Genomic DNA, 26,760 nt, shown 5'->3' with positions numbered 1-26,760 from the left:
AACAATGAAGTAATAGAAACACAAGTGACAACAAGTAGTAAACGAGTAATAAAGAAACAACATAATCAAAATACCGATGAGATGTAAATGAACTCAAATAAGGAATAATGGATGGCAACTCAAATAATCAAATCACTCCCATTGCATAGACTTACAATAAGAGTTACTCCGAGGCACCACACCTCATAAGCCACAAGTCATGAACCACAATTTCCAAATCTTACACATATGGCACCTCGTGCCCAAAATAACAACCACCTTCACACGGCAAAGCCCATATGATACCATGTACTTTGCAATCGTGACAAATATTAATTTAGATGAACGAGAGATATATTTAAACATCATAAAATATAATAACAATCTTGATTAAAGTAATGTGTCAAATGAAATAATGAGAATCAAGTAAAGTAAAATAATATACAACTTATACAAAAACAGAGTATCAGATGATTTTAGTTTGGAAATTACTCCCTCCGTTTCATATTAGATGAGGTAGTTTGACTCGGCACGGAGTTTAAGAAAAAAGAAGAAGACTTTTAAAACTTGTGGTCTTAAAAGCTTAAGGGGTAAAAGGTTTGTGGGGCCATGACATTTGTGTGGCTGTAAAAACATCTCATTAAGGGTAAATGAGTAAAATGAAAGAGTTTAAAGTTGAATTATTTTCAAATTTAGAAATGTGTCATTAGTTTTGGGACAAAGTAAAAAGGAAAGTACCTCATCTAATATGAAACGGGGGGAGTAGTAAAATTGAGTAAAAGTATTAATTTTAAATAAATCAAAACATCAGTTAAATTAACAAATTAAAAATAATTTTTTTTAAAAAAATATGATAACAATTTTAAGTAAGGTAAACATCTAACAGGGTGATGCGTATAATTTGAGAACCCAATTATAGTGAAAGTGTGATAACCATTTAGAATAATAAGACACCGAGTGAGATAATCAGTTCTATCTTAAGAGGCACATAGAATAAATCAGGTTAATAATTCTTTTATTTAAACCATTATGATACTAACAATTCAACAGAATATGATATAGTGACTCCACGCAATCAAATTCACATTGACAATCAATTCACCAAGTTATAACAGAGGCACAAATTGGCATGTTAAAGCAACACAATAAATCACGCAGAATGCATGACTCACACAAGAAACCACAATCGTTCCAAGACCAAGATAACAACGAATAACCAAACACAATCGAAATGCGGATGAATGATTGAAGGAAGAACAATGACCATTCAAATCAACAAGTTGTTCCAACATGGAATGTACAATGAAAATCACAACCGAGGTACCGCCTTGTATTCAAATTTTACAATTTTAATCACAATATTTCTTTATATCACCGTGTGAGCCTTACATTTAGTTTTGAAAATTATTTTTTTCGAAATAGCTACACACATTTTAGCCCACCTTATCTCACCGCGTAATTTCAAGTAGTTCTTCTACTAGCAACATGCGTATCAAGCCCACCTTATCTCACCGCATGTATATCAAACCCTAGCCTTATACCACCGCATGTGTATCAATATCACAATACAATCACAACTCGCACCACAAATGCCCTTATGCTACAACTTGCCACAAAGTCAACAACGCTAATGATTTCACAACAAATAATCCATCGCTCGACCACAATGTGTATAAGAATTTCAACAATAACAAAATGAATGAGAATGCTCAACTAGAAAAGGTATCTCAACAATTAACAACTTCGCCTCAATGTCATAACTGCTATTACAACTTCAACACCAATAACTCAACAAGATGATATTCCACGAAATATCAACTTCAATTAAAGTGAATCAACAATTAAGAGGTAACAAGACAATAAGGAAGGCAATAACTTCAATTAACTCATATAAGAGCAAAATAACAAGTACGAGGTAGAACAAGTGCTAACAACGTCAAATAGAGCATGTAAGAGTAGATTAAAAATGAGAGATATAACATGTTATGACAATTCAATTAAAGGCATGGAAAGAGTCTAGATAACCTAAACTGGTCAAATACCACATATAGCCGTGTACCCACTCATCACCTTCCGTGCACTAATTTCACATAACACAAATAGCACAACAACCCAAATCCTAAGGAATAGATTTCCCCGCATAAATTTAAACAAGATACTTACCTCAATTAGGCCAACTCAACCCTTAGAAATAGCCTTTCCCCTAAAATTCACCTCCACACAACTGAAATCTAACAAAAAATGACTTAATAACATCAAACAATGCAAAAGAAACCAATTACAATAAATAAAGCTATGATCATTATATTTTTCCTAAAAAGTCAACAAACGTCAACCCTGGTCCCGTCCAGACAAAACTCGGGTCCAAAGATATATCCCGGCTGACCATAAACCCACGAGTTCATATATGTATTTTATTTTCAAATCTGAGTCCAAATCGACTCTCAAAACTCAACTCTTTGATTCTCATAAATTTGATATTATAATCTCAAGTATATTCATGAAATATAGTTGAAAATTGATTAGAATCACTTACCAATGTTTGTAGATAAAAATCCCTTCCAAAATTACCCAAAACAAAGCTCCAAAACCTTGTGAGAAAAAGTAACTAAATTTCGAAACAAGTAAAAAAATGCAACAGCTTCCCTAGCTTGATTCAGGTCCTAGATTATCCTGAATCTCTTGTTTGATAATCCTAACACGATACTTGCGAGATTACACCCAAGATAGCCTCTTGAATCACCCAATGTATGCGGCCAAATCAGAGGGTCCAATTTCTTGCTATTAATTTGTTTTAGAAGACCTCGAGGCCTCGAGGACACGAAGTTGTGACCGAGTTTCCTCCCTTGAAGCTCGTCGGGGCCCGACCTAAAGGGAATATCGCTCGAGGCTAAAGAAAAAATAGGGAGTTCCCAGGCCACGCGGCTAAGTCTAACAACGCCGACCTGCCCAGTATCTGTATAAGACTGTTGCGTCTAGCCGTCTCATCTCCATATCTATGTAATTAATGCTTTTTGTACTGTCTTGGAACTCCGAAGCAAACTCCTAGCGAAGGAGTCGAAACCGAACAAAGAGAGGTATCAGCCATGTCGCGCCCCCTTTTTCCTTCGCAGAATCGGGTTTATGACATTTTTGGTTGGGACAACTCTTTCCTTTTGGAAAGGGGGTTTGCATTTTTGAAGAGTCGCCACCTAACGATTTAAGGTGCGTTATGGCACATATAGGGTTCATTTATAACTACGTTTGGTAACCAGAGACAGGGTAAGGGCTTGAAATTATCTTAAGGGGAAGGTGTTAGACACCCCTCAGGATCCACTAATGCGGTTCCCGGCCAAATAATTTTTTGTGAATTTGTGCAATTAGCAAATAAACAAGTATGACTCAAATAGTAGGGGATTTAAGTTTAAATACACAGATGTTTGATAAAAAAAACAATTAATAAAAAGCAAGATTTTTGAAAAGAATTACAATCTAAGCATATTTGTGAATGTAAAAGGGGGTGTCCTAGGTTTGTTTATAATATGGATCACATCAATGCAATACCCGGTATGCACTCCTCAAAGAGGGGCTACACATGGTATTGACGCACCGGTCATCATATCTGTATCTACCCCTTCCCACCCCGTGAAGGTAATTAAAGCGAGGGTTGGTCTCGACCCTTATTGCATGCTATTACCCGTCCCTTCTTATAGTCCCGGAGGAATTTAGGACTCCTATCCTATAAAAAGGGGGTTCTAGGCAGACTCTCAAGTTTAAAGGTAAAATACTAAGGCGACATATAATAAACAAGTTGGACTTCAATTAAAGGGAGAATGGAAGACGAATGAAAGTCTCAGATATACCTCCAAAACACACAGTACACATAAACATCAGGACTCATACACAATCAGGGTCTAAATTCAGATCCTAAGCATGGTATCTAAGTGGTAACAACAGAATCAAATTTATTACGTGACTCAGGGAAGAAGTCTTAATCAAGCTTGCCTATTGATTTTAACATGCTGATAGTCAAAAAATAAAAGCAAAGACAGTTCTGATTTTATTTTAAGTTGATTACCTAAGACTTGCCTAAGCGTAAAATAATATGCAGCAGTTACCGGAATTTTTAAAATAGTTTGGAAGTTATTTACCTAAAGCATGCTATTCTAAATGTTGCAAAGACATGCAGGGATTGTGACCAGTTTCACTTAAACAGAATAAAAAAACATGGGACTGTTTTATGTCCTTTTTCATGCATCAGTAATTTAACTAGTGTGACTGAGCGAGTGTGAACAAGATCTTAAAACAGGGTATCTAATGTGCACATATGAAAATGCAAAATGATTGCAGAATTCCTATAGCATGATTTCTAAATGCCCAAAGAGTTACATCATGATTTCAAGATGTGCAGGAGAACAATTTTATGTTGATGCTATTATTTAGCCTAAAGCAGGATTTCTTAGTGGTAAAGTGATGCCAAATGAGATGCTGGAATAGTAAACCTAAGAACATGGTTCTAATGCATGACATGCTTTGAATGGGTTGATCTTACACATGGATTCTAATGAACATATAGGAAAAGTAAACCTAAGACATAGTTTCTACCCATTGATGTTAATAACATACATAACTACCCTCCACTTTTCACTAGCCAGCCTCAATACTTGTTTACAACAGATTATTACAGACCAATACTGAAATGAATTGCATAAGTAGAAAAGTCACACTATAGAGAGCCTGAAAACAGGCCCACATGTTCAGCACCTGATTGGATTAGATTAACATATCAACACCAAACAACTAAGACCACGATTGTACCAATCATGGGGATTCAAATAAGAAACCTGCACTAGGTTTATAGAAACATGTTGGTTATTGACAAGTAACGCATAACTTAACATGTAGAGGGAACTCGGGATCCTAATTACATGTTGAACAACAAAAATAGTAAATAAAATCATATAAGAAGTACAAGGAATTGTAATAGTAATAGAAACATGTTGGTTTGAGGACTGAAATCTGAATTAGAACATACCAGTGAAGTGAAGAAAGCAAAAACACAAAGTAAAAATAAGAGAGGCGCAATAGTTAGCCTTAGCTTGCAGCTAGCTAGCCTAGAATAATAGCAAGTAGCACAGAAGAGAGAATAGAGAGTTTTTAGTTGTGTGAGAGAGAATTTTTGAACTACTGTGTTCGTGTGTGTAATGAAAAGAGAGGAGAGTATATATAATAGTTTCAAAGCTATGTCAATAAGGCAAGAAACAATTATAGAACTACAAAATAAATTAGGAATCGAAAATCAGCCAAGTCTCCCTAAATTAAGGGAGTAATTTACCAACGGTAGAAAGCAGGTGACAGATAAGGAAGGAGATCATATGAGACTGGAATATAACACATAAGGAAATAAGCATAGTACAGAGTATTTAATAGAGGCTAGGTTTGACAAATTCTAATTACGGAATATATCTAAGAATCAATTTGATAGCATAATCAACCACAAAATAAGGCAAGAAGATATTCAGAGTTTGAAAATTAGTAGGGAACAGAGTATACCAATCACAAGGAATCAGGGATTCCATTAAAGGTAACACCGTCCAAGGGAAAGTGTCACAACTGAACGAAACAAATATAACACAAACAAGAATAGGGTAAAAGAATCACATAAATCCGGGATTCAAAGTAATGGATGGTACTAATGAGAAGAAATAACCACAAATATTCATCAAAGAACAAAGTAAACACGATATAGGCAGGATAATCAAAATCAGAAACCCAAATGAGCATGAGGAGGTATAAAATCATAGAAGCTCAGAACATATGCATGAGAAACAGGTATACATACAAATCAGATAAGCAAAGATAGTTCCAGAACCCCAGATAAAATACAAATAATTAGGGTTTTCAACATGATGAATCAGGTAAAAGAAAAACTTAAGTAAACCGTTTAAACTTAGTAAAATCATATGATAATACTCAAATCAGAGGAGTCATTTTAAAAAGGGGTTATGAAACCCTAGTCTTGAAGACGAAGAGTTACTTTAGAAAAATCGAAGAAAAACCTCTGAGGAAAACAACAAAAGCTCATAATATACACAGATCTAAGACAGATCTAAAAGAAATCGGAAAATCTTAAGAGTTAGGATTTCAGAGAATCCAAAGAAGATGAGAAAACTTTAAAACGTTACCGGTTTTAGCTGGAAAGGTAATAGATCTTACTCGAGTGGCCATGGATGGCCGAAAAATGGCATGAGAAACCATTGGTAGGAGTTGAACCGCTCCAGGTTCACCTGAGGACCTCAGGGTAGTGTCAAACTGGCATGGGGTGCAGCAGAGGCAAGGAGATGATGAGAGGCCATGGTTTCCGGTGAGAGAGGTGGCCAGAGAAGGTGGACAGGGTCCATCGGAGAGGAGGGGAGAAGAGAAGGTTCTAGAGAGAACCAGAGATAGAGAGACCGGGTGAGAGAGAATAAGGGGGGGATGAGAGAAGGAGTAGTCTATTTGGTTGGATTATGGTATGGGGGAATCTGGACCGTTGATTGAAATTAATCAACAATTCAGATTGAGTGAGGGATTGGGCCGGGTGGTATGGTGCATTGAGCTTGGGTTTGGTGGGTTATTTAATTAGGTTTGGGGCTGGTTTGATTAGGTTATAATTTAAATAGGAAGGGCTAATTGTTAAATACCCATCAAAATTAGATAAATAATTAATAAAAATAGTTAATAATTAGGTAAAATGAAATTAAAGCTAAATAGGTGAAATTAAGGTAATTAACTAATATTAAAAATGTAAAATGACTGATTTTTGAATTAAGATAGCATAAAGTGTACAATTAGGCTATAATTGCAAAATTATCGTAATTATAGCCAAACAATGCCAAATTGGCTAATTTGTTAAATAATTAAATCCAATAGGATAAAAAATGATATATTGAGCTAAGAAATACTTTTGAAATCACTTGTAATATAATTTATGAATAATTATTGGATATAAAGTACTGAATAATTTAGAAAAAAATTAATAATATGGAAAAATATCAATTATTATAAAAAGTGATTTTGAAGGTATATATGCAGATTTAAAAACGTTTAAGGAGAAATTGGGTATCAATAGCTGCCCCTCTTTACCCGGGAAATATGAAAGAGTTGTCGGGTAAAGCTATGATGACCAATTTTGACCGAGCAAAATAGTTTGAGAGATTAGGCTGCACCCTGGCTTCTGAGATGCCTACATATCCTTGGTTTCACAGGAATCAGGTCGTATGTAGTTCATGATCCATCGGCGGAGTATACCGATGAAGTCAATTCGATAACGGACGCAACATCTAGGGCTGGGTGAGTGAACGATTTACGGGAATGGTTAGGTTTGATATGGCTTGAGGGAACTGGAGCGGGATCGCTCCTACTGGGATTGTCGTTGCTCGCCGTCTTACCTGCAAATAGAAGCAACGCAAGGGTATACTATGCATAAATTTAAACATGTTGCAAATTCCCGTTGGACCATAAATGTTGTCTTCAGACGATGAGGATGATGTCTTTAGGCCATGATATCCTGGGCCATGAAGCGTATGATAAGGGATTCACAGGCCATGAAATGATATTCTCGGGCTTTGAGGATGGTGCCTCCGAACCATGACGCCTTTGAATAATGATATTCAAAAGATTGAAAGATATCCTCAGGCCATGACATGGTGTTCTTGGGCTATGAAGATGGTGCCTCCGAACGATGATGCCTTTGGATGAGTTGGCGATGTTTCAGCCCATGAAGGATGCAGTAGTATGATGCGGACAAGACATAGCTTAGTCTTGCTAATTGAAGGGCGGAGCTTAGCCCGTAAGAGAAGTGAGATAAATAGTGTTTGGGATAACGCTTAGTTTCGAAGAAAATTGGATGCAGAGCTTAGCCTTGGAAGGCAGAACAGTAGCCTTATGCAAATTGGAAGGCATAATAATCGCCTTATGCAATGCAGATGCAGATTGGAAGGCAGAATAATAGCCTTATGCAATGCAGATGCAGATGGAGGTAGAGCTTAACCTCAGAAGGCAGAATGGTGGCCTTATGCAGATTGGAAGGCAGAATAGTAGCCTCATGCAATGCAGATGCTGATGGAGGTAGAGCTTTATCTCGGAAGGCAGAATGGTAGCCTTATGCAGATGGGAAGGCAGAATAGTAGCCTTATGCAATGCGAATGCAGATGGAGACAATGTTTAGTCTTAGAAGGCAGAATGGTAGCCTTATGCAATGCAGATGCAGATGGAGGTAGAGATTAACCTCAGAAGGCAGAATGGTAGCCTTATGGAAGAAATAAGATAACAAATGACAGTAGAGTTTTCTTAGCTGATAGCAGATTGCGACATTGTGATTACTGGGAACATTGTGACATACGGAACATCACTAGTGTGTGCTGATAGCAAATGTTGGTAAGTGCAACAGTTCTGAGAATTATATTTTGAATAATTTTTGTCCCGTGGTCATACAGTATGTCTAATGATTTCACAATCCTTGTGCCTGCATCCAAAGAAAAATCGTGAGTTTTGTAAGGGGGAAGTTAGTTCGTATCCCCGCTGGCTTTTGCTTTACACGTTTTGCTTTGATCTGGTGATACCATCTGCATTATTGGGGGTAGCGTTGCTAAACAAAGCATTAAATAATAACATGCATGATTTTTTAAAAGTATGACATAAATTAGAAATAACTTTTAGATGAATCGACGATTGTGACGTAGTTCATGACATTGCAACTGCTCCTGCTATGGAATTTTGAGGGTCCTCCTCAAAAATTTTCCCCAGTTTGATGGGTTGACGTTTCTGACTGTTGCTCTTATGGCGATCGGCTGAAATTACTTCGGAATTTTGAGGGTCCTCCTCAAAATTCTACCTCAGTTTCCAATTTCGGGGGAAATGAAATTTTATTGAATTGTTATCGAACCCATAGGGCTGCCTACGTATCCCCTCTTAAACGGGAATCAGGTCAGGCATAGTTCAATTTACATCACACGAGGAAAGCATAATGATTACACATAGTAACGCTTGACTGCATCTAAATTGATCGGCTTTGGCTAAACTTCCCCGTCCATTTCTGCATGTATGAGGGTTCCTCCTGTCAAAACCCGGTGAACCATGTATGGACCCTGCCAGTTGGGAGAGAACTTCCCTTTGGCTTCAAGTTGATGCGGAAATTTTTTCTTTAACACCAACAGCCCTGGTGTGAACTGTCTCGGCTTGATTCTTTTGTTGAAGGCTCTGGACATTCTGTTTTGATAGAGTTGACCATGGCAGACTGCATTCATTCTCTTTTCGTCTATAAGGGCTAGTTGCTCATAACGGCTTTTTACCCAATCTGCGTCGTCGAGCTCAACTTCTTGTATAATCCTTAGGGAAGGAATTTCTACCTCAGCAGGAATGACAGCCTTTGTACCGTAAACCAACATATAGAGAGTTTCCCCGGTTGATGTGCGGACTGTGGTGCGATACCTTAATAGAGCAAATGATAACTTCTCGTGCTACTATTTGTGATTCTTTATCATTTTCCTCAATATCTTCTTGATATTCTTGTTGGCGTCTTCTACAGCTCCATTCATCTGAGGTCTATAAGTTGTGGGATTCTTGTGTTTGATCTTGAAGGTTTCACACATAGCTTTCATCAAGTCGCTATTGAGGTTGGAGCCATTATCAGTAATGATTGACTCAGGAATTCCGAATCGACAAACAATGCGGTCGCGGACAAAGTCTGCCACGACTTTCTTAGTTACTGCTTTGTAAGATGCTGCTTCGACCCATTTGGTGAAATAGTCGATGGATACTAGGATAAACATGTGTCCATTGGAAGCAGCAGGCTCGATTAGTCCAATAACATCCATCCCCCAGGCGGCGAACAACCACGGTGAGCTTGTTGTGTTAAGCTCACTTGGAGGTACCTTTATCAAGTCTGCACGTATCTGACAGCGGTGGCATTTCCGGATATACTGGACGCATTCCGTTTCCATAGTTATCCAAAAGTAACCAGCCCAAAGTACTTCTTTGCTAAGACAAAACCGTTCATATGTGGACCGCAGGTCCCAGCATGAATTTCCTCTAGTAGCCTGGATGCTTCCTTTGCATCGACACATCTTAATAATCCTAAATCGGGAGTCCTCCTATTTAGGATTCCTCTGCTATGAAAGAAGTTGTTGGATAATCTCCGAAGTGTGCATTTCTGAGTAGGATTTGCAAGCTCTGGCTACTCTCCTTTTGCTAAATATTCCTTGATATCATGAAACCAAGGCTTTCCGTCTGCTTCCTTTTCAACATAGGCACAATAAGCTGGCTGATTATGGATTTTCACCGAAATGAGATCAATGAAATTCTTGTTCGAATGTTGTATCATAGATCATAGGGTAGCCAATGCATCAGCGAACTCATTCTGGATTCTAAGAACATGCTATAAACAATCGTGGGAGGGTCAAAAATCACATGTCTACAATGCAGATATGGGAGTATCTTGGAGTTCTTGGTTGCCCATTCTTCTCATACCTGATGTATAAGTAAGTCTGAATCTCCAATCACTAGCAGCTCTTGAATGTTCATGTCAATGGCCATTTTAAGTCCTAAGATGCAGGCTTCATACTCGGCCATATTGTTGGTGCAGGGGAACCTGAGTTTGGCAGACACCGGATAATGCTGACCGGTTTCTGATATTAGGACTGCTCCTATGCCAACTCCTTTGAAGTTTGCTGCTCCATCGAAGAACATTCTCCAACCGTCATAGGATTTCGAAATGTCTTGTCCTATGAATTATACCTCTTCATCAGGAAAATACGTTTTAAGGGGTTCGTATCCTCCATCCATGGGGTTTTCAGCAAGGTGGTCTACTAGTGCCTATCCCTTGACCGCTTTCTGACTTACGTAAACAATGTCGAACTCACTCAACAGGATTTTCCACTTGGCTAGCTTGGCGGTGGGCATGGGCTTCTGAAAGATTTACTTCAAGGGATCCATTCTCGATATGAGATATGTAGTATAGGCATAGAAGTAATGTCTCCGCTTCTGAGCTACCCAAGTCAAAGCACAACAGGTGCGTTCCAATAGAGAATATGGGGCCTCGTATGGGGTGAACTTCTTACTGAGATAATAAATGGCTTGTTCCTTCCCCCCGTTTCATCATGCTGCCCCAGAACACAGTCGAAAGCTCCATCTAACACTGCAAGGTAGAGTAATAAGGGTCTACCTGGCTCGGGCGGGACTAAGACTGGTGGTGTTGACAGGTACTCCTTGATTTTGTCGAAGGCATTTTGGAAGTCATCGGTCCATTTGGTAGCGGCGTCCTTCTATAACATCTTAAAGATTGGCTCATAGATAACTGTAGAATGTGCTATGAATTGGCTGATGTAGTTAAGCCTTCCCAAGAAACTCATCACATCCTTCTTGTTCCTTGGTGGTGGTAGTTCATGAACGGCTTTGACTTTCGATGGATCTAGTTCTATTCCTCGGCAGCTCACAATAAACCCAAGCAAATTCTCAGCAGAAACCCCAAATGTGCACTTTGCGGGGTTTAGTTTCAGGTTGTATCTCCGTAGTCTATTGAAGAACTTCCTCAGATCTTCTATGTGGTCAATGGCCTTCTTGGATTTGATAATAACAGCATCCACATATACCTCTATCTCTTTGTGTATCATATCATGGAAAATGGTAGTCATGGTCCTCATATAGGTGGCCCCTGCATTCTTCAGGCCAAATGGCATCATCTTGTAACAGTACACTCCTCACGGCGTAATGAAAGCCATTTTCTCAGCATCTTCCTCATCCATCCAGATCTGATGATAACCAGCAAAGCAATCTACGAATGACTGTAGCTCATGCTTGGCGCAATTGTCAATCAGGATGTGTATATTTGGCAAAGGGAAGTCATCTTTTGGACTGGCCCGGTTGAGATCCCGGTAGTCGACACGGACTCTGACATTCCCATCCTTCTTTGGCACTGGCACAATGTTGGCTAACCATGTCTGGTATTCTACTACCCTGAGAACCTTAGCGTTGATCTGCTTGGTGACTTCTTCTTTGATTTTCAAACTTATATCAGGCTTGAACTTTCTGAGCTTTTGCTTCACCGGTGGACTCATTGGATCGATTGGCAGTTTATGGACCACAATAGACGTACTAAGACCAGTCATGTCATCATACGACTAGGCGAATATGTCATCATACTCCTTTAGAAATTTTGTGTATTCTTTCTTCTGTGATGGCGATAGGTGAATGTTGATTCGCGTTTCCTTGACTTTTTCGGCATCTCCCAGGTTGACAATTTCGGTCTCGTCTAGGTTGGACTTAGGTCTGTTCTCAAAGTTCTCAACTTCTTTGACAATCTTGTCAGGTATGTCATCTTCCTCTGAATCCATGTCCATTTATTGCGTTGTCTCATTGCATGTCACATTCATTGGTTCATCAAGACAAGTAATAGTAATGCTGTATTCGCCAATCAAGGAGAGAAAATGATAGCAATAAATATTAATTCATAAGAAAATCAAAAATTCTTTTGATAGATTGAGTAACGGTTTTGAACATCAAAGATCTTATTGCGAGAATTGAAAAATGCAAAAAGAAAATCATTTATTAAATGAAACAGTGAGTAGTGCTTATTTCACCCTTGCTACCCTGAGGCTCGTCGGGCTTTGGTTGTCTTGATGGTCCAATTCTTGAGATCTGTTCCATTGCTCACAACTTGTATGGAAGGGCCTTCCTCCCCCTCCTCCTCGACAATAACACAACAGTCTATATCACTATCCTCTAGAAACAAGTTATTTACTGCTACAAGTGCTTCTTCTTCATTCGACCCATAAATAATGTCGGCCTGTTGAAAGGTCTGCTCCATATGCGGTATTGGCTGCTCTAGTGGGTAGTAAGGACCGCGACATGGTGGCGACCAACTATTGAATTCTTCCTAGTTGTATTCATATCCCAAACCGAAGGTAGTGCCATGTTTCTTAAGTTTTATGGGTTTAGAGATTCCTTGGAAGTTCTTGCCGAGCCCTTTGCCAGGTTCGTACCCACTCCAACTCAGTATACTCTCGATTTTGCTATCCCACTATTTGTCTTTGTCGATAGCATTGACCCGCTCAATATGGTGATAAGTTTCTCCACCTAGCTTCCTTCTTCCCTCGATTGCCAGAATTTGGCTGGTCAATTTCTTAAGTTCCTCGGCCAAATTCCTGATAAGCAGATCCTTTTTATTAGACTCAGGTATGCATGAGATAGGTTGGGTGGAGTATGGCATGGTCTCCACTTATATAGGAGTGTTATGGTGGCCTAGTGTATGGGTATGGAAATGGTCATTTGTGGAGTTCTGAGGTTCTGGGATGAGTAGTGGAGTATTGTTTGGGGTATGGCAGGTGTTATATTGGTTCTTTGGTAGAGCAGCGTGATGATAAGGCGTGGGATGATTCAGCTATTTTGGGATATTTTGAGGAGGTATAGGGTTTTGAGCATTGGGGAAGTTGTATCTGGGGTGTTGAGGGAAAATGACAGGTTTGCCAGATTTCGAACCTGATCGAGCTCTTCTTGGAATTCAACAGTTTCTGTTAAAGTTGTAACCTATTCTTGTTAGGAACCCGATACCCTGGCCATCAGTGGCCTCTACCCGTTCAACTTTGTTCTCCTTCCTGATGATGCTTAAATCTTCCATTTTATACTTGCCTTTGTTCTTGCCTTTAGAGGGACTAAGAGGAGGAGTGGGTGGAGGGCCCCTGGATCTTGTAAAATAAGATGATGATGCCAGAGTGCACGAACTAACCTTTGGGAAGGGGAATAATAAAACAAAAGGTAATCAAGTCAGTGAGGATTATAAAAAGTATTGAAGTATTTAAACACATAGTGTAGGAATGTAAAACATGTCCTAATTTGGGAACGTCTTTGTGCCCGAGGTTGGCCTAGCGACAAATAGACTTGGAGAACTTTTAATGCTAAATGCCTCATTTTATTGGTTAAGATAGGCGAATCCCAAAACGACACTAAATAAGCAAGAAATAAAAATCACTAATGGCCATTGGCCTTATTACATTCATAAAGCGAAAAAGTAAATTCCTATCTATTTGGTTACAAAAGGACCTTCCCTAGACTCGACATCCTTGGCTCCGTCGAACAGCTTCCCCAATTCGCGAAGTCCCAGCAATAGGTATGCTCTGGCTAGATGTCCACCTTCTGTCCCTTCGGCCTTTTGAAAGTCTTCAATCTTTTTGAGAAATTTTCCCTCTAGTTCTGCTATGCCTCGCTCCAAGTATCCTAACCTTTTGTTGGCACTGATAGCCATGTCTTTCCATTCCTCAATCAGCTTCTTGTTGGACTCTTGTATCTTGCAGTGTTCGCTCCCGCATTGACAAATCCTTTTGTGCAGTTGGTTGTACTTGACTTGTGCCTCGGCCTTCTCATCTATAATTCTATGACCTCGAATGAACCCTGGCTGGCCTAGACCATCCCAATTGTCTTCCAACCAACCAGAATAGAAAGGGGTACAACCGGCATGATATTTGTCTGGCTCGATGGTGTCTTTCTCCATTACGATCTTGCAGTGCCACATGTGCTGGGCTTGGCACTTGTGGGGACTATCATCATTTTGGAAGTCAGCTCAAAAATGGCTCATCTTGTCGACCCTGGGTATGACTTGCTTCCTATCTGCTTGCCTCATAACTCGAAGTATGAACTCCTCTGGATCACGAAGTATGTCGACCCTGGGTAGACCAATCAGTATCAGGAAAGGTGCATCTCTGGATCGAGTGATGAACTCCTCTGTCGAAAACCACTTGAACATCCATTGAACCTGTTCTTCAGTCAGATTATCAAAGAGCTCAACCCATTCTTTGGCATTCTCAGGCTGAGCGAACATGTCGGGGATGTAATTCATTCTCTTTGGATGGTGGAAAGCGATGTGATCATCCCAGGCCCTTCATTGAATTTCTTGTCGGTATTTTCCCTTTTGGAGATGTTCCACGAGCCAAAGCTAAAGTAATAGATTGCAGCCTTCAAAGTGTCTCGCTCCTCATTGACAATTTTCCAAGGCTCGGTATATGTCTGCAATGACCATGGGTACAATGTTGAATGTCTGCCCACCAATCCCCTCCATTAGGGTCTTGGTTACCATAGCCAGCCTAGTATAGATTCTCCTTTTCTTCATTGGAAACACGATCAGACCCAGGAAGAAAAACATGAAGATAAATACCCTACGATGGATATGTCCCAAGGACGTGATGGCAAACTCATCATGGTAGGTACGGTATGATTTGTTGTGACCGTACCTTTCATACAAGTAGTCAAAAGGGATGCACGACTCTTCTAGGCATACCAATTCTGCATCCTTCTTCAAACCCATCATTTTTAGGAAACCCTTGCCTGTGCGGTTCTCAGGCATTAGCAAACCCAGGGTTTCCCACACTAGACCGGCCAGTCCTCCTATCTCCTCTAGCAAAGGTGTCATTTCAATGTCCCTAAAGCGGAACACGGCCCTTTCACAATCCCAAAATAAGGTAGCAACTTCTATCATCATGTTGTTGGGCTGGATCTCCAGGAGGGATGGTAGATTACCCAAATATTTTCTGACAAGGGTTTTGTCACTAGAATGTAAATCTTCCCACCAACTTATCAATCTTGGGTGGATATTGGGGACTATGTCGAATCTGGAGACTTCGTGCCTCATATTCTGCAAGTCAAATAAAGGTTAGGCCCTTACCTCCACCAGACTCGACTATTTAACATCAACAATTAGCATGAAGCATTTAGTTCTCCAAATAAATGCATAGAACGTGATGATGTCCGTTTGGGTTTAGGGAAACCCAGTGGACTTTTGGACAAGGCTATTTTAAAGGATCATTATGTGGACAATATAACTGACCCGGCTAGGTTTGACCATGATGCATGCGCAATTTAAACAGAGTAAGGTTTCTATGGGGTTTTAGACTGCTACCCTTGAGCGGACAACTCAAGGGGGAATGCACGGAACTGTCAACTGCACCGCTGATCGACTAATTTTACCGCAAATAAGCGTTTCCGAATTTAGGGGGTAATGATATAGGAATGGCGCAACCACTCATCAAGCGCTGCTATAGTATTTGTTTGGCACAAGTGTAGTATGATGTTGAGCATGATTATGCGATAATTAAAAGCATGTTGACATGTATTTACACGTTAAGAAAGCGATAAATACAGCAATTTTATAAAGTAAAGCAGTTATAAAGGAAGGAAACAAGAAAGATATGTCAATTTTTCTTTTGAAGAAGAAATTAAATGCTTAAAGGAAATAAACAAATAATTGTACATGGGGGGGGGGGGGGGGTACAAAGTCACAAAACAGTATGAAATGGTAAAGGCCTGAATATCCCCAGTAGAGTCGCCATGTTGTCGCGCCCCCTTTTTTCTTCGCAGAATCGGGTTTATGACATTTTTGGTTGGGACAACTCTTTCCTTTTGGAAAGGGGGTTTGCATTATTGAAGAGTCGCCACCTAACGATTTAAGATGCGTTAGAGCACCTATAGGGTTCATTTATATCTACGTTTGGTAACCAGAGACAGGGTAAGAGCTTGAAATTATCCTAAGGGGAAGGTGTTAGGCACCCCTCAGGATCCACTAGTGTGGTTCCCGGCCAAACAGTTTTTTGTGAATTTGTGCAATTAGCAAATAAACAAGTATGGCTTAAATAGTAGGGGATTTAAGTTTAAATACACAGATGTTTGAAAAAAACAATTAATGAAAAGCAAGATTTTTGAAAAGAATTACAATCTAAGCATATTTGTGAATATAAAAGAGGGTGTCCTAGGTTTGTTTATAATATGGATCACATCAATACAATACCCGGTATGACACTCCTCAAAGAGGGTCTACACGTGGTATTAACGCACTGGTCATCATATCCATATCTACCCTTTCCCGCCCCATGAAGGTAATTAAAGTGAGGGTTGGTCTCGACCCCTATTGCATGCTGTTACCCGTCTTTTCTTATCAGTCCTGAAGGAATTTAGGACTCCTATCCTATAAAAGGGGGGGGGGGGTTCTAAGCAGACCCTCAAGTTTAAAGGTAAAATACTAAGAAAACATATAATAAACAAGTAGGACTTCAATTAAGGGGAGCATGGAAGATGAATGAAAGACTCAGATATACCTCCACACAAAACACATAAACAACATGACTCATACACAATCAGGGTCTAAATTCAGATCCTAAGCATGGTATATAAGTGGTAACAGCAGAATCAAATTTATTACGTGACTCAGGGAAGAAGTCCTAATCAAGCTTGCCTACTCATTTTAACATGCTGACAGTCAAACAATAATCACAAAGACGGTTCTGATTTTATTTTAAGTTGATTACCTAAGACTTACCTGAGCATAAAATAATATGCAGCAGTTACCATAATTATTAAAATAGTTTGGAAGTTATTTACCTAAAGTATGATGTTCTAAATTTTGCAAAGACATGCAGGGATTGTGACCAGTTTCACTTAAACAGAATAATCAAACATGAGACTGTTTATGTCCTTTTTTATGCATCAGTAATTTAACTAGGTGTGACTGAGTAAGTGTGAACAAGATCTTAAAATAGGGTATCTAATGTGCACATATGAAAATGCAGAATGATTGCAGAATTCCTAAAGCATGATTTCTAAATGCCCAAAGAGTTACAGCATGATTTCAAGAAGTGCAGGAGCAACAATTTTATGTTGATGCTATTATTTAGCCTAAAGCAGTATTTCTAAGTGATAATGTGATGCCAAATGAGATGCTGAAACAGTAAACCTAAGAACATGGTTCTAATGCATGACATGCTTTGAATGGGTTGATCTTACACATGGATTCTAATGAACATATAGGAAATGTAAACCTAAGACATGGTTTCTACCCATTGATGTTAATAGCATACATAACTACCCTCCCCTTTTTACTAGCCAGCTCCAATACTTGTTTACAATAGATGATTACAGACCAATACTGAAATGAATTACATAAGTAGAAAAGTCACTATAGAGAGCTTGAAAACAGGCCCAGATTTTTAGAACCTGATTGGATTAGATTAACATATCAACACCGAAAAACTAATACCATGATTGTACCAATCATGGGGATTCACATAAGAAACATGCACTAGGTATATAGAAACATGTTGGTTATTGACAAGTAAATCATAAATTAATATGTAGAGAGAACTCAGGATCCTAATTACATGTTGAACAACAAAAATAGTAAATAAAAGCATATCAGAAGTACAAGGAATTGTAACAGTAATAGAAACATGTTGGTTTGAGGACTAAAATCTGAATTAGAACATACCAGTGAACTAAAGAAAGTAAAAACACAAAGCAAAAATAGAAGAGGCGCAGTAGTTAGCCTTGGCTTGCAGCCGGCTAGCTTAGAATAATAGCAAGTAGCACAGAAGAGAGAATAGAGAGTTTTTAGTTGTGAGAGAGAGAGTTTTTGAACTACTATGTTCGTGTGTGTAATGAAAAGAGAGGAGAGTATATATAATGGTTTGAAAGCTAGGTCAATAAGGCAAGAAGAAATTATAGAACTACAGAATCAATTAGGAATCGAAAATCAGCCAAGTCTCCCTTAATTAAGGGAGTAATTTACCAATGGTAGAAAGCAGGTGACAGATAAGGAAGGAGATCATATGAGACTGGAATATAACACATAAGGAAATAAGCATAGTATAGAGCATGTAATAGAGGCTAGGTTTGACAAATTCTAATTAAGGAAAATGTCTAAGAATTAATTTGATAGCATAATCAACCACAAAGTAAGGCAAGAAGATATTCAGAGTTAGAAAATCAGTAGGGACTAGAGTATACCAATCACAGGGAATTAGGGATTCCATTAAAGATAACACTGACCAAGGGAATGTATCACAACTAAACGAAAAAAATATAACACAAACAAGAATAGGGTAAAATAATCACATAAATACAGGATTCAAAGTAAAGGATGGTACTGATGAGAAGAAATAACCACAAATTTTCGTCATTGAACAAAGTAAACACGATATAGGTGGGAGAATCAAAATCAAAAACCCAAATGAGCACGAGGAGGTATAAAATCATAGAAGCTCAGAACATATGCATGACAAATAGGTATACATACAAATCAGATAAGCAAACACAGTTCCAGAACCCCGGATAGAACCAAATTAATTAGGGTTTTCAACATGATGAATCAGGTAAAATAAAAACTTAAGTAAACCGTTTCAACATAGTAAAAATCATATGATAATACTGAAAATTAGAGGAAGAGTCATTTTAAAATGGGGTTAAGAAACCCTAGTCTTAAAGACGAAGAGTTACTTTAAAAAAATTGAAGAGAAACCTTTGAGGAAAATAATAAAAGCTCATCATATATATAGATCTAAGACATATCTAAAAGAAATCGGAAAATCTTAAGAGCTAGGGTTTCAGAGAACCCAGAGAAGATGAGAAAACCTTAAAATGTTACCGGTTTTAGCCAGAAAAGTTAATTGATATTATTTGAATGGCCGGAAAATGGCATGAGAAACTATGGGTAGAAGTTGAACCGCTCCAGGTTCACTTGAGGACCTCAGGGTAATGTCAAACTGGTGTGGGGTGAAGCAGAGGCCAGGAGATGATGAGAGGCCATGGTTTCCGGTGAGGGAGGTGGTCGGAGAAGGTAGACAGGGTCCGTCAGAGAGGAGGGGAGAACAGAAGGTTCTAGAGAGAACCACAGATAGAGAGAGGGAGATAGAGAGACCGGTTGAGAGAGAATGAGAGGGGGGTGGGGGAAAGAGAGAAGAGGGTAGTCTATTAGGTTTAATTATGGTATAGGGGGATCTGGACCGTTGATTGAAATTAATCAACAATTCAGATTGAGTGAGGGATTGGGCCGGGTGGTATGGTGCATTGGGCTTAGGTCTGGTGGGTTATTTAATTGGGTTTGGGGCTAGTTTGATTAGGTTATAATTCAAATAGGAATGACTAATTATTAAATACCCATCAATATTAGATAAATAATTAATAAAAATAGGTAATAATTAGGTAAAATAAAATTAAAGCTAAATAAGTGAAATAAAGGTAATGAACTAATATTAAAAATGTAATATGACTGATTATTGAATTAAGATATCATAAAGTATACAATTAGGCTATAATTACAAAATTCTTGTAATTATAGCCAATCAATGCCAAATTGGCTAATTTGTTAAATAATTAAATCCTAATAGGATAAAAATGATATATTGAGCTAATAAATACTTTTGAAATCACTTGTAAAATAATTTATGAATAATTATTGGATATAAAGTGCTGAATAATTTAGAAAAAAATTAATAATATGGAAAAATATCAATTATTATAAAAAGTGATTTTGAAGGTATATATGCAGATTTAAAAAAGTTTGAGAAGAAATTGGGTATCAACAGCTGCCCCTCTTTACCCGAGAAATATGAAAGAGTTGTCGGGTAAAGATATGATGGCCAATTTTGACCGAGCGAAAAAGTTTGAGAGATTAGGCTTCACCCTGGCTTTTGAGATGCCTACATATCCCTAGTTTCACAGGAATCAGGTCGTATGTAGTTCATGATCCATCGGCGGAGTATACCGATGAAGTCAATTCGAGAACGGACGCAACATCTAGGGCTGGGTGAGTGAACGATTTACGGGAATGGTTAGGTTTGATATGGCTTGAGGGAACTAGAGCGGGATCGCTCCTGCTGGGATAGTCGTTGCTCGTTGTCTTACCTACAAATAGAAGCAACGCAAGGGTATACTATGCATAAATTTAAACATGATGCAAATTCCCGTTGGACCATGAATGTTGTCTTCAGACGATGAGGATGATGTCCTTAGGCCATGATGTCCTGGGCCATGAAGCATATGATAAGGGATTTGCAGGCCATGAAATGATGTTCTCGGTCCTTGAGGTTGGTGTCTCCAAACCATGACGCCTTTGAATAATGATATGCAAAAGAGTGAAAGAGATCCTCAGGCCATGACATGGTGTTCTTGGGTTATGAAGATGGTGCCTCTGAACGATGACGCCTTTGGATGAGTTGGTGATGTTTCAGCCCATGAAGGATGCAGTAGTATGATGCGAACAAGACAGAGCTTAGTCTTGTGAATTGAAGGGCAGAGCTTAGCCCGTAAGAGAAGCGAGATAAATAGTGTTTGGGATAGCACTTAGTTTCGAAGAAAATTGGAGGCAGAGCTTAGCCTCGGAAGGCAGAATGGTAGCTTTATCCAGATTGGAAGGCAGAATAATAGCCTTATGCAATGCAGATGCAGATGGAGGTAGAGCTTAACCTCGTAAGGCAGAATGGTAGCCTTATGCAGATTGGAAGGCAGAATAGTAGCCTTATGCAATGCAAATGCAGATAGAGGTAAAGCTTCATCTCGAAAGGCAGAATGGTAGACTTATGCAGATTGGAAGGCAGAATAGTAGCCTTATGCAGATTGGAAGGCAGAGTAGTAGTCTTATGCAATGCAGATGCAGATGGAGGTAGAACTTAACCTCGGAAGGCAGAATGGTAGCCTTATGCAGATTAGAAGGCAGAATAGTAGCCTTATGCAATGCGAATGCAGATGGAGACAACGTTTAGTCTCGGAAGGCAGAATGGTAGCTTTATGCAATGCAGATGCAGAAGGAGGTAGAGCTTAACCTTGGAAGGCAGAATGGTAGCCTTATGAAAGAAATAAGATAACAAATGACAGTAGAGTTTTCTTAGCTGATAGCAGATTGCGGTGTTGTGATTACTGGGAACATTGTGACATACGGAACATCACTGGTGTGTGCTGATAGCAAATGTTGGTAAGTGCAACAGTTCTGAGAATTATATTTTGAACAATGTTTGTACCTTGGGCATATAGTATGTCCAATGATTTCACAATCCTAGTGCCTGCATCTAAAGAAAAATCGTGAGTTTTGTAAGGGGGGAGGTTTGTTCGTATCCCCGCTAGCTTTTGCATTACTCGTTCGGCTTTGATCTAGTGATACCGTCTGTATTATTAAGGGTAGAGTTGCTACACAAAGCAGTTTCAATAATAACATGCATTATTTTGTAAAAGTATAACAAAAATTAAAAATAACTTTTAGATGAACCGACGACTGTGACGTAGTTCATGACATTGAAACCTCTCCTGCAACGGAATTTTGAGGGTCCTCCTCAAAATTCTGCCCCAGTTTAATGGGTTGACGTTTTTGACTGTTGCTCGTATGGCGATTGGCTAAAATTACTTCGAAATTTTGAAGGTCCTCTTCAAAATTCTGCCTCAGTTTCCAATTGCGGGGGAAATGAAATTTTATTGAATTGTGATCGTGTTACACTCCGCAATATTACCTCAATATTACGTCCCACAGTATTATATTACGACAATGTTATGCTCTGCAGTAATATGTTACGATGGTGTTACCCTCTGCACTAATATATTATAATGATGTTACGTCCTGCAATATTAAGTTACGACAGTGTTCTACACAGTAGTATTACATTACAGTAATGTTGCGCTTTGCAGTAATAAGTTACGACAGTGTTGCACCCTATAGTATTTTACGTTAAATTTGTCGTAAGGTAATTGACATCAGTCCAAGGAAAAGATTATTTGGGGATTATAAGAATTTTGCTATTTCACAAGTGATTAGTAAATTCGTGAAGGCTAGAGGGGAAGCAAGTCGAAGAAAATAAATTTTGTTGAAGTTTGGCATATTGGGATAATACGGGCCGAACATTAATACCCGGTATTTATGGACTAGTACCATACAAGGTACCATGTGACCATGTTAGTAAGGAATGTGAAAAGTGAGTAATATTTTAAGTAAGTGGGAATAATTCTCAATTTTACGGGTAATTGATTAATTACCTAGTACCGAGACATTACCTAATTAATCCAAATATTTGGATAAGTATAAGTCCAAAACGTGGCAGCAAGGGACATATTGTACGAATGACTCTTGAGTCATTAAAAGTATGTGGCAAATTTTTGCCTTAATACAAGTATGACTCATACATTATAGTATATGTAGCATGATTTAAAATGAAGGAATCTGTATGTTTCCAAAAACCAATCCTCAATTCATTTTCTTTTGTTTTAAAAAAATCAAGCACTTGGAAACAAATCCAACAAAAACGTTGAAATAAATCAAAATTCAGATTCCATCCATTTTGTCTTTGGTTTTAAAACCAAAAACGCTAGAACAACAAACCAATTCATCCAAATATTTAGCTAACATTTCAATTGGAATTTCATGAGATTCAAGAAGAAATCTCGTTCAACATATGTCACTGAAGCAGAAGCTTCATCTCATTCGAGTAATTCCAGGAACAGGTATGTTAAGGCTATCCCTTCTTTCTTTTGGCATGATCCATACGATACGAATGGAACGCGCAAATGCACAAATTCCATGAATGACTCTATTCATAGAAGTATTAGAGATATCTGTGTTCTTGAATTTTCGTGTGTTATAATGTCTTATCATATGTTCATGAGTCTCATAAAAATATGAAAGTTGAAAAGAGTTTACTTTATGATATTACTCAGAGGCAAAATGGTCTTATGACATTTCGAATGATTTTATTGACGTACTTTTTATGCACTGCATTCATGTGCGTTGACCCATGACTCAGACGGCGTTATATACGCGTATATATGTATATATATGTATATGGAATATGGGAAAAGGTTACGGCGTTATATACGCACCACCACCTGATCAGCTGGTATATGATGATGATGTTGCCCATAGTGGCTGAAATATGATTCAAACGGCGTTATATACGCATATATATGTATGTATTCAAATGGTGTTATATACGCATATATTTGTATGTATTCAAACGGCGTTATATACGCGTATATATGTATGTATATATATGTACATGGGATATGAGAAAGGTTATGGCGTTATATATGCACCACCACCTGATCAGCTGGTATACGATGATGATTTTGCCCACAGTGGCCGGTATGATATAATGGAATGCTCAGAGGCTGATGATGTTATGAAACATGTACCTATGCACGACATGACATTCATATGCACATGCATGACGCTAAAAGTAATTTATGATTTACAAAGTTATTCAGACCTGCAGGTTGAGTCATGTACTCTATATTTCTTCCATGTCTCTGATGTACTTACTTATGTGCCTTACATACTCGGTACATTATTCGTACTGACATCCCTTTTGCCTGGGGACACTGCGTTTCATGCCCGCAGGTCCTGATAGACAGGTCGAGAGACCTCCAAGTAGGCTATCAGCTCAGCGGAAGATGTTGGTGCGCTCCATTTGCTTCGGAGTTGCTTGTTTGGTTAGTATGATTTAGACGTGTATTGTTTGGTATGGCGAGACTCTGTCCCGACCTTTAATGGCATTTACGTATTTTTAGAGGCTTGTAGACATATGTCGTGTACATAAAAGATTGTACGGCCTTGTCGGCCTATGTTTTGACTTTATAAAGGATGATGTTGGCCTATTAGGCCCGTATGTCACATGTATATGATGATGTAATAAGAAAGATACGTTACGTTGGTATTCGGTTAAGTAAGGTATCGGGTGCACAACGCGGCCCATCGGTTTGGGTCGTGACAAAAGTGGTATCAGAGCAGTTCTGTCCTAGGGAGTCTACAAGCCTTGTCTAGTAGAGTCTTGTTTATGGGTGTGTCGTGCACCACACTTATAAGCAGGAAGCTACAGGGCATTTAGGATTGTCACTCTTTCTTCTTACTCTAGATCGTGTGGTAGAGCTCACTTACAAGAATTCATATTCCGGAATTCCATTTTATTCGTAATAAGACGATGCCTATGTTCAAAAATATGATCGATAAGAGATATAGCTGTGGAAGTGTTGAATTAGAGGAACTCGACTTTGTATCTTGCTTATGATAAGTAAATGTGAGGTCTTTAGCAAATCATGGGTGTACTGAAATGTGTAAGCCTCTTGATAAGGGACCTTAAGGCAGGAATATTTATCCACCTTTATGGTTAAAGACAATGCTTTTAAGAAGCAAAAGAAGTAAGATGAATAAGTGTAAGACGCACCCAATTAATGAAGGCTAACGATGTTTATAAGTGAGGCAGAGGAACATAAGCTTTTTGAGTTATATTCAACAGTAACATATGTACGTAAAATCGACCACGCCTATCTCAGTCATGCCCTATGGGAGCTAACATAGATGGTTTAAGAGAAGGATGGGATAGCAGGACCTGGCTGGGGTTAGTGTAAACCAAAATGGTGAATGCATTGTTTGTGTTAGTTGACATTTCCAAAGGATATTGCAAGTGTGCTAGTAGATCTCTTCGTGAGACACCTAGATGGTGCACCCTAAAATATTAAAGCTAGATATGAGCACTGGAATCCTTGAAGGAATAAATATTACCTTAGTATGGCTCCCGCCCCTAGTAAATAAAAAATGTTAGGCAATTGAAAGAGCCGAGGAATGAAGCAAGGAGAGCTAAAAGTGAAAGAATGTCGTGTTGAAGTTTTCACAAGAAAAGGGATATGTAGAAATATTAGCAGAGTAATGAGAAGAGAGATAACGAAGCATTATGGATAAGGTGTGATACATGGATAACGATGGTAGGAAAAAAAAGAAGAAGAAATGACAGTATTACAAACTACAGTTAAGTGAATGAAGAGACGATGGGTGACAGGCCTTAGGACAACAAAAGAGTATATGCCATAAAGTCATATCCTCATTTCGAGAAATAAGTTTGCAACTCTAATGTGATTAACAGAAGGAAAAATTAGACACCATATTAATAGAAATTAATACGGACTGGTGAACAAGATAAACTAAATATGAGTTAGGGACTGAGTGATTTGATAATAGTCAGTATCACAAAAATTTCAGATTGCACTCCGGCAATAATAGAATGGACGACAGAAGAATAACCTTTAAAAGTCATTCAGGAAGATGCTTCCCTAAAGCAAGCAATGTGAGCAAAGTTAAGATTAAGCCTCTGTATGTGCCAGTTACACTAAATGTCACCATCGTGAGTGAGGAAGTTTTGTTATCCTTGGTATAGAAGGATTATCGTAAGGTGAGTAAGGATCATCGATGATGTGAAAGGATGCCAGAGATTAAAAGGTAAAACATCTATAGGCAGGTCGTCGTAGCTCCAACTCCTAGTACTCCCCTAAAGGGGGGAATATGGAGTGATGTGGTATTAAATCAAAATTAAGAGGTTCTAGTGACTATGGAATGGTAAAGGAAGAATGTGATAGGTGAAATAGGAATCAGATGCCACTTATCCAAATCTTATGGATACGCTACGATTCAAGAATATTGTGCAAGCACGACATCAATGAGAGGAAGTAAAGGTTCTTGCCCGAGCTATTATTAATAAATAAGGAGCCAGTGCGAGACGTAAGTTAAAACAAAGTAAATAACCCAAGAAATATTACGAGGAATATTGATGTGAGAATGGGCCAACGAGTAGTTAGTAGTTGGTTAGGAAGATCCCAGTTATGGCTAAACAGGAGGTTACAGACGAGTCATCAGATCCTGTAAGATAAACATAGTAGAAACCAACATGGAGAATTCATCCTCGGAGAATATCATTATAATACTTGAGATATAGTCAAACAAGAGTCGGGGTAGTTAAAGGTACCATATAAGTGTTACGGGGATAAAAGAAATTGCCACTAGGAAGGTAGTCAAAATATCGATTCAGAAGCAGCCATATAAGCACAAGGGCATGGATGTAAGCAACTACAGATGATTATAGGCAAGTAAAGACATCAGAAAAGGTCCGTAATAAGCTCACAGCCTTACGAGAGTCAAGGGTTCTCCCTAAGTACTATAACGAAAGACTAGCTGAGGAGATAAGAAAGAAGGCTTCAACCTAA

Source organism: Nicotiana tabacum, chromosome 11 (genome assembly GCF_000715075.1).
Source record: "Nicotiana tabacum cultivar K326 chromosome 11, ASM71507v2, whole genome shotgun sequence".
NCBI classification, from domain to species: domain Eukaryota; kingdom Viridiplantae; phylum Streptophyta; class Magnoliopsida; order Solanales; family Solanaceae; genus Nicotiana; species Nicotiana tabacum.
Note: the sequence above shows the minus strand (reverse complement) of the source record.